This window comes from Ornithorhynchus anatinus, chromosome 2, assembly GCF_004115215.2.
Source record: "Ornithorhynchus anatinus isolate Pmale09 chromosome 2, mOrnAna1.pri.v4, whole genome shotgun sequence".
In the NCBI taxonomy this organism is placed as follows: Eukaryota; Metazoa; Chordata; class Mammalia; order Monotremata; family Ornithorhynchidae; genus Ornithorhynchus; species Ornithorhynchus anatinus.
In genome coordinates, this window is record NC_041729.1 from 102,866,987 (window position 1) to 102,882,607 (window position 15,621).

The 15,621-nt window shown below is 46.3% G+C and overlaps 1 protein-coding gene and 1 non-coding gene across 4 annotated transcripts in view; one reads left to right on the forward strand and one right to left on the reverse strand.

The window, feature by feature from the left end:
- TBC1D32 (TBC1 domain family member 32) overlaps positions 1 to 15,621 on the forward strand; it is a 235,422-nt gene that overhangs the window by 145,643 nt on the left and 74,158 nt on the right. The window lies entirely within an intron of this gene.
- Positions 1,415 to 1,552, reverse strand: LOC114809929. The gene has a single exon (XR_003757700.1). It is a non-coding gene; the product is annotated as a small nucleolar RNA SNORA7 (small nucleolar RNA).

The following is a 15,621-nucleotide window of genomic DNA, read 5'->3' on the forward strand; positions in this document are numbered from 1 at the left end:
TTAGTATTATCATTATCATCGTCAAGACAACTCTTGGATGTGTTCGGGGGTAAAGCAAGCATTCGCTTGGAAAAGTATTCTAAAGAATCCCAGAAACTCTTAATATTTAAAGGTTTTACATTTATCACAACGTGCCAGACTTTAGATTATGCAGTGTGGGCTATTCAAATATAAGAGCATTTGTATTTAGTAGGAAGTATATTTTCTACACATCTGTTATCTAACTGATTAAATTATTCGGCCTGATTACCCCACAGAAACTCGCTCAATCAAATAAAACTTGAAAGATGTCTGTCTAAAAGTCAAACGCTATTTTGTTTAGTTTCCTGAACCTTAAATCAATCACTCAGTCAATCAGTGGTTTTCACAGAGTGCTTGCTATGTGCAAAGTTACTCCTACTCCTGGCTAACCTGGAACTTCTGTGCCTTCCTCATCTTTTTTTCCCCCATTTTATGGTATTTATTAAGCACTTATTATATGCCAGGCACTCTACTAAGAGCTGGGTAAATGCAAGCTAATCAGGTTGGACGCAGTCCCTGTCCCACATGGGGCTCACAGTCTTAATCCCCCTTTTACATATAGTAACGTTGGTATTTGTTAAGCGCTTACTATGTGCGGAGCACTGTTCTAAACGCTGGGGGAGATACAGGGTAATCAGGTTGTCCCACGTGGGGTTCACAGTCTTTATCCCCATTTTACAGATGAGGTAACTGAGGCACAGAGAAGTTAATAATAATAATGTTGGTATTTGTTAAGCGCTTACTATGTGCAGAGCACTGTTCTAAGCGCTGGGGTAGACACAGGGAGATCAGGTTGTCCCACGTGGGGCTCACAGTCTTCATCCTCATTTTACAGATGAGGGAACTGAGGCACAGAGAAGTTAAGTGACTTGCCCACAGTCACACAGCTGACTGAGGCACACTGCCCTACGAATCGACGCCTTATCGTGGCAGGAGAGTTTTTCGACGCTGATGAAGCTTAGAGCTCTGCCATATAGGGCTACTCATAATGAAAAGATCTAACCCAAAGCGTCCGACAGAATTGATTCACCTGTGCTGGGCAGCAGCGGCACCGGAATGTCAGAGGAGGATGATCAAGTGATCAAAACCACGCTCAGGTTTTCACAGCGTGGAAGAAAGCAGTGGTAAACCACTTCCACATCTTTATGAAGAAAATTCTATGGCTACACATACCCTAACCCCTTGGTGACAGAAGATGGGACAAGCAGAAAAACAGTGCGGCTTAGTGGAAAGAGCACGGGCTTGGGCGTCAGAGGTCGTGGGTTCTGGTAGTGGATCCATAGAGTTTTCTTGGTAAAAATCAGGAAGTGGTTGCCTCCTTCCACGCAGTGAACTCAGATCTCCGCCCTCGCCTCTCTCCCGTGCCGCTGCTTCCCGGCACGGGTGAGTTTTGACTCGTAGCAGATCGTCTTCCCCTCGCTAGCCACTGGCCAAGCTAGGAAGGGAACGGACAGGCCTCTGCTCGACTCTCCCTCCCATAGTTGAGACTGGTAGAGGGCTGGAAACTCTCCAGGTGCCACCCTGAGAGGGGGGGACACAATATTATCAGCTGATGTAAATTGAGTCTTCGCCCACTAAGCACTTAGATACTCACTCGGACCTCACCCCCACAGCATCCATATCGATCTCCTTAGACTCTCTTCTTTCCTGTGGAATTCATTTTAACGTCTGTCTCCTCTACTAGATTGTAAACTTCTCGAGTGTAGGAATCATGTCTGCTTAGTCTCTTGTAATCTCCCCAGCATTAAGTAGAGTGCTCTGTTCAATAGATACCTCTGATCGATTACGGTAGATGCTTGCGTGTCCAAGATCCTCCAGCCAAAATTTATTCATGGTCAAACAGTCAACAGAGTTTATTGACCCCGTACTTGCGGGAAGGCACTGTACTAAAGGACTTGGGAGAATACAATAATTAATGGACTCGATCCCTGCCCTCTGGCTCTGTTGTATTCCCAATCGATAAATCAAATCAATGGTATTTTTGAGCACTTAGTAGGTGCAGAGCTCCGTACAAAGTACTTGGCAGAGTACAGAGCGATAGACAAGGTCCCTGTCCTTGGGAGCTTACAATCTATCGTTCTCCCGGAGATGTAGGGAGCAGCATTCAGTCAGTCAGTCGTATTTATTGAGCTCTTACTGTGTGCAGAGCGTTGTACTAAACGCTTGGGAGGGTACAATTATCCCATTATTCTTATAACAGACACTCCATGTGTTGCTTTCTGTGCCCATCGGTAACCGGGCCAGGGTCTCTGGTGTAGTGGATAGAGCACAGGTCTGGGACTCAGAAGGTCATGGGATCTAATCCCAGGTCCGCCACTTGTCTGCTTTGTGTGACTTTGGGCAAGTCACTTGACTTCTCCGGGCCTCAGTTACCTCATCCATAAAATGAGGATTGAGATTGCGAGCCTCACGTGGGACATGGACCGCGTCCAACTCGATTTGCTCGTATCCATCCCAGCGCTTAATACGGTGCCTGGAAATAGTAAGCACTTAACAGATATCATGATTATTATTATGACAGAGCAGAACACAGTCAATCGATCAGTGGTATTTATTGAGTGCAGAACACTGAATAAGCACTTGGGAGAGTATAATACTACAGAATTAGCAGACACGCTCCCCGTCATAATGAATTTATGGTCTGAAGGAGGAGAATGGTTCTTTGGCGATATTGGGGTGTTTTTTTTTTGCCTGCCCCTCTGCAGAGATTGTTAGCTCTTTCTCAGGGGAGTCGGGGGCCTACCTCTTAATACAGTACAGCAACACATCATCAGCCTTGCTTGTCTCCTCTCTGCAGCGATGAAGAGGTGTAGGATGCTTCACCCGGATTCAAACCGGCCCCAGTGGGCAAGGTGGCTGATGAACCACATTCTCCCTGGGTACACAGAATGGAATTAGCAGTTCAGTGAAATTTCCAGGGCTTTAGAAATACTCTCCAATAAAAAGTCAGTCTGTGCTTTCCTTGGCTCAGAAATACTCTAAATTGGACGTGCTTCTTTGTCTCATTGCTTTTCTTAGTCAGCCACTGCTCTGATTTGCCGACTCCATTTCACCGGTGTAGAAAAGCAGTTTCTCCAGTGTGGGCTCAGGAGGAATCCCTAAGAATAATAATAATAATAACATCGGTACTTGTTAAGCATTTGCTATGTGCCAAGCTCTATATCTGAGGCAGAGATAGAAGTTAATCAGGTTGGACACAGTCCCATATGGTGCTCACAGTCTTAATTCAGGGGAGTCGGGGGCTTACAGCGTGGCTCAGTGGAAAGAGCACAGGCTTGGGAGTCAGAGGTCGTGGGTTCGAATCCCGGCTCTGGCACTTGTCGGCTGTGTGACTGTGGTGCAAGTCACTTCACTTCTCTGTGCCCCAGTTCCCTCATCTGTAAAATGGGGATTGTTCTTGTCTGTCCGTCTCCCCCGATTAGACCGTAAGCCCGTCAGAGGGCAGCGACTGTCTCTGTTACCAATTTTTACGTTCCAAGTGCTTAGTACAGTGCTCTGCACATAGTAAGCGCTCAATAAATACTATTGAATGAATGAATGAACAAATACCAATATTAAAGAAGCAGCGTGGCTTAGTGGAAAGAGTCCGGGTTTGGGAGTCAGAGTTCATGGGTTCAAGTCCCGACTCTGCCACTCGTCAGCCGTGTGACCGTGGGCAAGTCACTTAACTTCTCGGTGCCTCAGTTCCCTCATCTGTAAAATGGGGATTAACTGTGAGTCTCACGTGGGACAACCTGATTCCCCTGTGTCTACCCCAGCGCTTAGAACAGTGCTCTGCACATAGTAAGCGCTTAACAAATACCAACATTATTATTAATTCCCATTTTACAGATGAGGTAACTGAGTCACAGAGAAGTTAAGGGACTTAGCCAAGGTCACATAACAGAGACAGGATCTGTTCTGGCTCAGGTCCTTCTGACTTCCAGGCCCATGCTCTTTCCACCAAACCAAGCTGCTTCTGATTTATAGATCACTTCACTCGTCTCCCTCTTCCAGATTTACCCTCCCTCTGGCAGTTAGCACCTCTTCATCTGTTAAATTGCCCACCTTTAGCTCCTTGACCTCAAGGATCCAACAGCAGGGGAATTAATCTACATAATGAGACTTCTGTGGCATCTTCCGGTTCAATCTGTTCTGACTGTAGTCACTTTCAGGGTCACCAGATTACCAACGGATCAGCCACGGAGAAGGTACCGGGTAACGAGCCTTTCTTCCCCAGAGTTCTGGTTTCAACTCAGCAAGAAAGTGCACTTTTCGAGAGATTTCCATGGCACCGGTTCGTTCGTGGCCTGCAGCTTTCCCAGTCTAAACCGAATCCATCTCCAGATGGCTATGCAACAGCCCACTGGGACCCAATAGTCTGTTCGTTTTTATGAGAAGGAAGGAAAAAAAGATTTTAAAGGAAACATTTAGTGATGAGGCTTAATCAGTGGGCAGCGTGGCCTAATGGAAGGAGCACAGTCCTAGTATTCAGAGGATCTGGGTTCTAATCTAATCTAATCTGAGAAGCAGCGTGGTTTAGTGGAAAGAGGCGGGCTTGGGAGTCAGAGGTCGTGGTTCTAATCCCGGCTCCGTCATTTGTCAGCTGTGTGACTTCGGGCAAGTCTCTTAACTTCTCTGTGCCTCAGTTACCTCATCTGAAAAATGGGGATGAAGATTGTGAGCCCCATGAGGGACAACCTGACTACCTTGTATCTACCCCAGAGCTTAGAACAGTGCTTGGCACATAGTAAGCACTTAACAAATACCATTATTATTATTAGTATTATTTTTACTCCCAACTCCACCACGTGCCTGCTGTGTGACCTTGGGCAAGTCACCTCCCTTCTCGGGGCCTCAGTTACCTCATCTGTAAAATACCTGTTCTCCTTCCTACTTAGATTGTGAGCCCTGTGTGGGAGACTGTGCCCGACCTTATTGTCCTGCATCTTCTCCAGTGCTTAGAACAGTGCTTGTCACCTCGTAAATGCTTAACAAATATTACAATTGTTTAAAACTTTAAAGTTTGTAAGAAAGGAAGATCACAGAGAGGCAGCATGGTGTAGTGGATAGAGCAAAGGCCTGGGAGGCAGAAGGTCATGGGTTCTAATCCAGGCTCCGCCACTTGTCTGCGGTGTGACCTTGGGCAAGTCACTTCAATCGAAATTCATTTATTCATTCATTCATTTGTATTTATTGAGCGCTTACTATGTACAAAGCACTGTACTAAGCACATGGAATGTACAATTCGGCAACAGATAGAGACAATCCCTGCCCAACAATGGGCTCACAGTCTAAAAGGGGGAGACAGACATCAATGCCATCAAAACAGATAAATAGAATCATAGATATATACACACCATTAATAAAATAAAGTAATAATATATACAAATAAACACAAGTGCTGTGGGGAGAGAAAGGGGGTAGAGCAGAGGGAGGGAGTCGGGGCGATGGGAGGGGGAGGAGGAGCAGAGGGAAAGGGAGGGCTCAGTGTGGGAAGGCCTCCTGGAGGAGGTGAGCTCTTCAGGGCTCTGAAGAGGGGAAGAGAGTTAGTTTGGCGGAGGTGAGGAGGGAACGTGGTAGAACGTGGGCCGGGGGTCGACGGTGGGACAGGCGGGAACGAGGCCCAGTGAGGAGGTGAGCGGCGGCAGAGGAGCGGAGCGTGCGGGCTGGGCTGGAGGAGGAGAGAAGGGAGGTGAGGTAGGAGGGGGCATTTATGTATGTGCTGTGGGACTGAAGGGTGGGGTGAAGAAAGGCTGCAAATCAGAGTGACACAAAAGGGATTGGGAAAAGAGGAAATGAGGGCTTAGTCAGGGAAGGCCTCTTGGAGGAGATGGGCCTTCAATAAAGCTTTAAAGTTGGGGAGAGTAATTGTTGGATTTGAAGAGGCAGGACATGGTTTAGAGGTCAGCAGCAAAATAAACAAGATCACGGTACAGTGAGTAGGTTGGCATTGGAGGAGTGAAGTGTGCTGGCTGAGTTGTAGTAGGAGAGGATCAAGGAGAGGTAGGCGGAGGCAAGGTGATTGAATGCTTTAAAGCTGATGATAGTTTCTGTTTGATGCAGAATTGGGTGGGCAACCAGTGGAGGTTCTTGAGGAGTGGAGAAACGTGGATGGACTTTTGTAGAAAACTGATTTGGGCAACAGGGTGAAGTGTGGGTAGAGACAGGAGGCGGGGGGACAGCAAGGAGGCTGATTCAGTAATCGAGGGAAGTGCTCGGATTAGCATGGTAACAGTTCGAATGGAGGAAAAGGGGAGATTTTAGTGATGTTTTGATGGCGGACAGAATTTAGTGAAAGATTGAATATGTGGGTTGAGTGAGAGAGGTGAGAATAATGCCAAGGTTGTGGGTTTGAGACAGGAAGGATGGTGGTGCTGTCTACAGTGATGGGAAAATCACAGGGAGAATGGGTTTGAGTGGGAAAATAAGTGCTGTTTGGAAATGTTCAGTTTGAGGTGATAATGGTAATAACAACAATAATGATAAATAATAATAATGATTGTGATATTTATGAAGCACTTACTATGTGTCAAGCACTGTACTAGTCACAGAGTAGATACAAGGTCATCAAGTCCCACAAGGGGCTCATATTCTATATAGGGAAAACAGCTATTGAATTCCCAATTTGCAGATGAGCGAATTGAGGTTCAGAGGAATCAAGTGAATTGCCAAAGGTCATACAGCAAGTAAGTGGTGGAGCCAGGATTAGAATCCAGGTCCTCTGACTCCCAGGCCTGTGTTCTTTCCACTAGGCCACGTTGCTTCTCACTCCAAGAGCCCAGAATTATGTCCAGTGTAGACTTTCTTAGACTTTTGAAATGATAATGTGACTTATATGTATCTTAAATTATTTCAGCAGAATTATTTGGGGCTGTATCAGTGAAACTATGGCTAAAAGTAAATACTCAAATGTTACTTGCTCCTCTGTTGAGAAGACAGTGGGTCACTTGTCATTTTAAATTGATTTCCTAGAGATGGTTCGAGTTGGTTGGAGAACAGCATGCTTAGGACATCATAGGATTTTGGCTTGCCTGGAGGGAGAGAGCAGACCAGAAGATATTTTAGCTCTTTATTGATCTGATTCCGTGATTCCTTAAGCAAATTAGATCAGCCTGTGTAGATTAAACTCTTCCTTCATTCAATTAAAGTCTGCTTTCCTTCGGCTGCTGTAGAGGCCAAGTAGATGAAGCAGAGGGTAAATACTGGTCTGAATGATCACAAAATCCAGATTTATGGAGTACAACGTAATGAAGTCCTAATGCAGTGTTCTAGTTCCAGACATACCTAGAAATGTAGTGCGTGCACGTGAGTGTGTGTGTGGTTGTCTGAGAACAGTACTCTCCCAAGTGCTTAGTGTAGTGCTCTGCTCCTAGTAAGTGCTCAATAAATCCTATTGATTGATTGATTGATTGATTGATTGATTGAAAGGATTGCCAGCCCCACAGTGAGCTTACCTCATATTGGCTCCCAGAGATGGAATCTCACCCCCCCCGGGTAGTATGACCTGTGAAACCCGAAGGATAACAAGCTAGATGAAACGATAGATTAACAGATGAGGGAAAGAGAAATACATACCAAGCTTCAGATAGAAGCAGTGTGGCTTAGTGGAAAGAGCGTGGGCTTGGGAGTCAGAACATGCCCGGTGCCTTTTCTAAATTTTCAGCTCTCAATGAGTTTCCGTGAAAATCCGTTTTAGATTATCTCATCCTGAGTGGCAAGGGAAAGTGGGGGACGGTTGTACTCGGAGTAATCCTCAGACAATGACAATCTATCAGAGCTCCAGCTCCGTGAAGGGTGCACAGATTTGTTACACTGAAAAGCGGCGTAAAAAGGCACCTAAGCAAGGGGAAATATTGGCAGCATCCTCTAGGACAATATTTCTCTTATTACAAAGCTTGTATTTAGTGAGAAAAGTGTTCTTTCAGCTAGGGCCAGTATTATTATTTAACCTCGTAGGGTTTTCTATTTGCAAGGTATTAGCCCAGCTCCGCCGCTTGTCTGCTGCGTGACCTTGGGCCAGTCACTTCACTTCTCTGTGCCTCAGTTACCTCATCTGTAAAATGGGGATTAAAAGCGTGAGCCCCACGTGGAGAATCTGATTACCCTGAATCTACTCCAGCGCTTAGAATAGCGCTTGGCACGTAGTAAGCGCTTAACAAATACCACGTTATTATACGTCGCAAGTAGGAATGTATCATCAGGAATGCCAGAGGCAGCTTCCCGTTTAGCGACCTCATCCCAGGGTCAGAAACAGGACCAAGGCCTCCTTTCCAAATCCGTTATTTTATACCGTGAGAGGTGGGAGGATAGAGGGGGCATAAATGTCCCTCAAAACCTAAATTATCTCGAGATAACTTTATATGTATGTACACATATGTAATAATAATGATAATGATATTTGCTAAAATGCTTACTCTGTCAAACACTCTTCTAAGCACTGGGGTAAATACAAGCTAATCAGGTTGGACACATCTCTGTTCCACATGGGGCTCACAGTCCATCTCCATTTAGCAGATGAGGTTACCGAGACACAGAGAAGTGAAGTGACTCGCCCAAGGTCCCACAGTCGACAAGCGGTAGAACTGGGATTAGAACCCAGGTCCTTCTGACTCACAGGCCTGTGCTTTATCCACTAGGCCATGCTGCTTCCCGGCCATAATAATGGCATTTGTTGAGCGCTTACTCTGTGCCAGGCACTGTACTAAGCACTGGGGTGGATACAAGCAAATCAGGTTGGACATGGTCCCCGCCCCACATAGGGCTCCCAGGCTTAATCCCCATTTTACAGTTGAGGTAACTGCTGCATGGAAAAGTGGAGTGACTTGCCCAGGGTCACACCGCAGACAAGTGGCAGAGCCAGAATTAGAACCCAGGTCCTTCCGACTCCCGGGCCCGTGGCCTATCCACTAGCCCAGGCTGCTTCCCTTCTGCCACGTGGCTCAATGGAAAGAGCCCGGGCTTGGGAGTCAGAGGTCATGGGTTCGACCCCCAGCTCTGCCACTTGTCAGCTGTGTGACCGTGGGCAAGTCACTTCACGTCTCTGTGCCTCAGTGACCTCATCTGTAAAATGGGGATTAACGGTGAGCCTCACGTGGGACAACCTGATCACCCTGTATCCCCCCCAGCGCTTAGAACGGTGCTCTGCACATAGCAAGCGCTTAACAGATCCCAACATTATTATTCTGTGATTGCTTCCAAATTAGGCTCCCACCTTTTCAGGGTCTCTATCTTCAGCTTTATTTCCTCCTGCGTCCACTCTGCCACTTTCACGGAACAGCGAGTCGGACTGTCTGCAGAACAGAGGATTGTCTTTCAAAAGACACGGAATCGTATGCACTGTGAAGGTCCTTCTGCATGTGTCCTCTACCTGAATTTTCCAGGGTTTGAGGTATTAAAGGAGCCACAGTCAGACTGCACAACTCTTTTCCATCAGGGACGTCTATAGATGTCATCGTCCTTCTTCAAGGAAACGCAGACCTAGTTAGAGGTTCAGAGCAGGTAGGATTCCAGAATTCTCCCGAGGATTCTCTTGTCTTGGTGTAAAAATAGTTTCTCTTGCTGTAAATTGAATGAGAGAGAGAGAAGTATATTGATGTCAGAGCAAATTGAAGAACGTTCAGGTTAGAACGTGCCCGGTGCCTTTTCTAAATTTTCAGCTCTCAATGAGTTTCCGTGAAAATCCGTTTTAGATTATCTCATCCTGAGTGGCAAGGGAAAGTGGGGGACGGTTGTACCCGGAGTAATCCTCAGGCAATGACAATCTATCAGAGCTCCAGCTCCATGAAGGGTGCACGGATTTGTTACACTGAAAAGCGGCGTAAAAAGGCACCTAAACAAGGGGAAATATTGGCAGCATCCTCTAGGACAATATTGCTCTCTTTACAGAGCTTGTATTTGGTGAGAAAAGTGTTCTTTCAGCTAAGGCCAGTACTATTATTTAACCTCGTAGGGTTTTCTGTTTGCAAGGTATGTTCCAAATGGCTTCGTTCGACTCTCCTCCTAGGCCTGGGAGTTAGCTTCTACTGAGAGAACGAGCACAGTGAGATGAAGTGACCGTACGCGTTCCTGTACGGGTTCGACATTACTGCCATCAACACCCGCGCTGTAGAGAAGCAGCGTGGCTTAGTGGAAGGAGCACGGGTTTGGGAGTCAGAGGTCCTGGGTTCTAATCCTGGCCCCGCCGGGCGTGTCAGCTGTGTGACCTCGGGCAAGTCACTTCACTTCTCTGGGCCTCATTTACATCAGCTGAGGACCGTGAGCCCTACGTGGGACAACCTGACTCCCTTGTATCTACCCCATCGCTCAGATCAGTGTTTGGCACATAGTAAGCGCTTAACAAATACCAACATGGTTATTATCATTACTAGCAAAGTGCTGTTTTGAGTGTTTGGAGGCCAAGGAAAGTCAGACACGATCCTTGCCTCTTACCTCCCTAATCTCCTTCTACATCTCAGCCTGCGTAGTCTGCTCCTCTAGCGCCAGCTTACTCAATTTTTTCTGTCTCACCACTGACCCTTTTCCCACGTCCTCCCGCTGGCCTGGAACTCCCTCCCCCTCATATATGCCAGACCATCACTATCTTCCCCAGCGCTTAGAACAGGGCTTGGCACATAGTAAGTGCTTAACAAATACCAACATTATTATTATCATCTCCAACTCCAAAACATTACTAAGGTCTCATCTCCTCCAAGAGGCCTTCCCTGATTAAGCTCTCTTTTCCCCAGCTCCCTTCTGCATCGTCTGTGCAACGTCAATCTCTGACCTTTAGACATCTGGTATTCACCCCACCCGCAACCCCATAGCGCTTATGTACATATGCCCGGGCTTTGGAGTCAGAAGTCATGGGTTCGAATCCCGGCTCTGCCACTTGTCAGCTGTGTGACTGTGGGCAAGTCACATCACTTCTCCGTGCCTCAGTGACCTCATCTGTAAAATGGGGATTTACTGTGAGCCTCACGTGGGACAGCCTGATGACCCTGTATCTACCCCAGTGCTTACAACAGTGCTCTGCACATAGTAAGCGCTTAACAAATACCAACATTATTATTATTATTATTATTATTATATCTTTAAGAGAAGCAGCGTGGCTCAGTGGAAAGAGCACGGGCTTTGGAGTCAGAGGTCATGGTTTCGAATCCTGCCTCGGCCACTTGTCAGCTGTGTGACTTTGGGCAAGTCACTTCACTTCTCGGTGCCTCAGTGACCTCATCTGTAAAATGGGGATTAAGACTGTGAGCCCCACGTGGGACAACCTGATTCCCTTGCACAAAGTCTTAAAACAGTGCTCGGCACATAGTAAGCGCTTAACAAATACCAACATTATGAAGTTATATAGTATTCATATTAATGTCTGTCTCCTTCTGTAAACCATAAGCTCATTACGGGCAGGGAACGTGTCTGCTAATTCCATTTTACCGAACTCTCCCAAAAACTAAGTACAATGCTGTGCACAGAGTAAGCACTCAGTGATTACCACCGATTGATTGATTGCCTCTAAGGGACTTTTAGGCTTTTGGGAGAGAGAAGCAGACATAAAGGGACCGACCCTCAGGAGATAGAAGAATGTGAGAGGGGATATAATTAACAAGTTCAAGTGGAAAAATAAATTAACCACAAAGACCGTGAGCCCCATGTGGAATCACCCTATCACCTTTGTACCCTCCCCAGCGCTTCGAATAGTGCTTTGCACAGAGTAAGCGCTTAACAAATGCCATCGTCATTGTTATTATTATCTCATAAACAGATGTATCCATCAGGCATTCGATTAATGGTGTTTATGGCTTACTTTGTGCAATCTACTGTACTTAGCAGTTGGAAGAGTAGAGTACAATAGAGCTGGCGGGTATAATCCCAGCTGACGAGGAGCCATATAGTAGCTAGCTATTTTTAATTTTGTTCTTTCTGGTATTTATTAAGTGTTTACTAAGAGCAAGACACTGTACTAAGCTGGGGTAGATCAGCTTGGACTCAGTCCCTGTCCTACAAGATGATGATGATGATGATGATGGTATTTGTTAAGCTCTTACTGTGTGCTAGGCACCGTACTAAGCGCCAAGTTGGATACAAGCAAATCGAGCTGGACACAGTCCCTGTCCCCGGGGCTTTCAATCTTAACGCCCACTTTATAGCTACGGCAACTGAAGCATGGAAAAGTTGGGTGACTTCCCCGAGGTCCCACAGCCTACAAGTGGCAGAGCCAGAATTAGAATCCAGGTCCTTCTGACTCCCAGACCCGTGCTCTAGGGTGAGACATACTGAAAGGACGCAAGATTATTTCAGTTTATAAACTAATTGGTTGCAGAGACCTATAATATGTTAGTCCCGTGCATCTGACCATTCTATCCTTAGAGTTTAGAAACTTTCATACCATATAGGTCCGGGCGGAGGCTTTGAAAAGCTGTAAGCTAAGCACTCTCCAATTTAGCTTAGTCTATTTTAGGACTCCCAAACTATTTGAAGGCAACAGATGTGTAAGCAATTTTTGTGTTCTTTGCATAGATTTAGCAACTCAGCTTGATTATTTAGATTAATGTCTGTCTCCCCCTCTAGACTGTAAATTGGCTGTGGGCAGGGGATGTGTCTCTTATTTCGTTACATTGTACTCTTCCAAATGCTTAGTACAGTGGTCTGCACACAGTAAGTGCTCAATAAATCCAATCCGTCACCAACACCTGCCGGTCTCACCTGCACAATATCGCCAGGATCCGCCCTTTCCTCTCCATCCAAATTGCTACCGTGCTCGTACAAGCTCTCATAATATCCAGGCCGGATTACTGTGTCAGCCTCCTCTCGGATCTCCCTTCCTCCTGTCTCTCCCCGCTCCACTCTATTCTTCACTCCGCTGCCCGGATCATCTTCCTACAGAAAGGCTCTGGGCCTGTCACTCCCCTCCTCAAAAACCTCCAGTGGTTGCCTATCAACCTTCGCACGAAACAAAAACTCCTCAATCTGGGCTTCAGAGCTCTCCATCACCTTGCCCCCTCCTACCTCACCTCCCTTCTCTCTTTCTACTGCCCACCCCGTACGCTCCGCTCCTCTGCTGCTCACCTCCTCACTGTCCCCCGTTCACTCCTCTTCCGCCGTCGACCCCTGGCCCACGTCCTGCCGCTGTCCTGGACTGCCCTCCCTCCTCACATGTGCCAAACTAACTCTCTTTCCCTCTTCAAAGCCCTACTGAGAGCTCACTTCCTCCGGGAGGCCTTCCCAGACTGAGCTCCCCTTTCCCTCTGCTCCCCCTCCCCTCCCATCCTCCCCGCCCTCTGCTCCTCCCCCTTCCCCTCCCCTCAGCACTGTGCTCATTTGTATATATTATTTATTACCCTATTTATTTTGTTAATGAGGCATATATATCCTTGATTCTATTTATCTTGATGATATTGTCTTGTTTTTGTTTTGTTCTGTTTTGCTTTGCTGTCTGTCTCCCCCGTTTAGACAGTGAGCCTGTCATTGGGCAGGGATTGTCTCTATCTGTTGTCCAATTGTACATTCCAAGCTCTTAGTACAGTGCTTTACGCAGAGTAAGCGCTCAATAAATACCATTGAATGAATAAATACGATCAGCTGACTGATCAACGCACAATGGTTTCCCAAGTATTTTTTCAAGACCTCCTGTGCCTTGAACATTAGAAATGGCTCGAGGAACTTTTCGCAAATATGTTCTGTCTGTGTTTAAAAGATTTTGCCCGCTTGCCCTTTCTTTCCCTTCTTTTCCCTGGTGACGCTGTAATTGCCCTGCTGGCACATGGATGATTTATGTCCCCGGCGTTCTCAGAAACCCTCGGAGTCCCCTGCCCAAATAAGCCAGTTCCTACTTAATATGTAAGCGGATGGCAAGTGCAGTAATCAAAGGTTATGTATCTTCTTCATGCTCTGCCCTTGGGTCTCCAAGGCAGAATGTGGTTTGCTTGCTGCTCATCTGGCCCGGCTAGAAATTTAAGAGAGCACGAGCGCTGAAAGAGGAAGGGCTAGGTGAGTTCTCTGTTCTGTCAAGTGGATCAAGCAGGGCTTTGCTCACATAGCCATTATTTCATTTTACTCCCCGATAAAAAAGGAAAATCCATCCAATTTCCCCAGATGGGCATAATGTGGTGCCCCCCGATCAGTCTAATTCCCCCCGATTAGATTGTAAGCCCGCCAATGGGCTGGGATTGTCTCTATCTGTTACCGAATTGTACATTCCAAGCGCTTAGTACAGTGCTCTGCACATAGTAAGCGCTCAATAAATACTATTGAGTGAATGAATGAATGGTGGTATTCCTATCCATGCACTTTCCATATCCTCATTTGTTCACCAACATTGTCCCCAACCTTGGAAATGAAATTACTTCTCGGTGGATAAAAATAGTCAACTTTGAATCGGCAAGACTGAGTTGCCTCTGGACTGTAAGCTCGTTGTGGGCAGGGGATGGGTCTACCAACTCTGTTAGATTGTACTCTCCCAAGCGCTTAATACAGTGCTCTGCACGCAGTAAGTGCTCAATCAATACCACAGGTAGGCTGAGAAGACTGGTGGTGTTCTCAAAATTGAGGTGTGCTGTGTGAGCAGAGAACCATTCAACTGGCGGTCTGTCAGGTGTTTTGCTCACAATAGTGAGTCGATGAAAGAGAACCCTATTGACTTGAATCAATCAGTCTCTAGACTGTTAACTCATTGTAGGCAGAGAACGCATCTACCAACTTTGATGTATTGTACTTTCCCAAGCATTTAGTACAGTGCTCTGCACACAGTAAGCGCTCATTAAGTACCACTGATTGACTGAACTGTATTTATTAAGTACTTACTGTGTGCAAAGCACTGTATTATGCACTTGGGAGAGCACAGTACACCAGAGTTGGTAGGCGTGTTCCCTGCGCCCCAAAATGAATGGTCTTCCAGAGATGCCGTCCTGACTCCTAGGAGGCAGTTTAGGTCCTGGGAGAATCCGGTTCCTTATGCCGGATGAGTGAGGGATTTGTTTTTCTTCTTCTCCCAGGAACAGTATAGAGTCGAGAGGAGTCTGGCTCAACACTTCTGGCTGAAAAGTAACCGTCAAAACAAGCGCATTCATTTCGCAAAGTGTGGCTAGCTCGGCATTGTCTTAAATCACATTGAATTCTCGGGCCCAGTTAATATTTTATGATAATATAATAGCGCTAGTTAACAGTCGAAATGCAGGACACCCGAAACCAATACTTTTTAGCCTAAAATTCCTGCTGTTGTTCATCATGAGTAATTTGAAATAGGCTGTGGGCATTCGTTTCATTAGAAAACATGAAAGCGTCTTATTTCAAATTTTGAGACTTTCTGCCTTTAATCATGACAGCCAGGGAAAACTGAAAATGATTAGCTAGTCTGGAGGAATAGTAACGTTGCTCATTACTGATGATGGTTCACAGTTGAAAGCGGTGCCCGTGTTCTGAGAGCCTGTTTATTAGAAGACATTTTCAGAATCCACCCAATGCTCTGGGTTGATAATTAATCGGAAGAAGCCCAAGGCTGTGCGTCAATGAGAAACATGGAAATCTTGCGCCACAACAAAGATTTTCATCAGTGATTCGGAGCTGAATCTGCTAACTGGGCAGCATACTGGGCAAGGTGCGTGGATGAAAAAGCTTAAAAGCATTTAAAAAATTGAATCA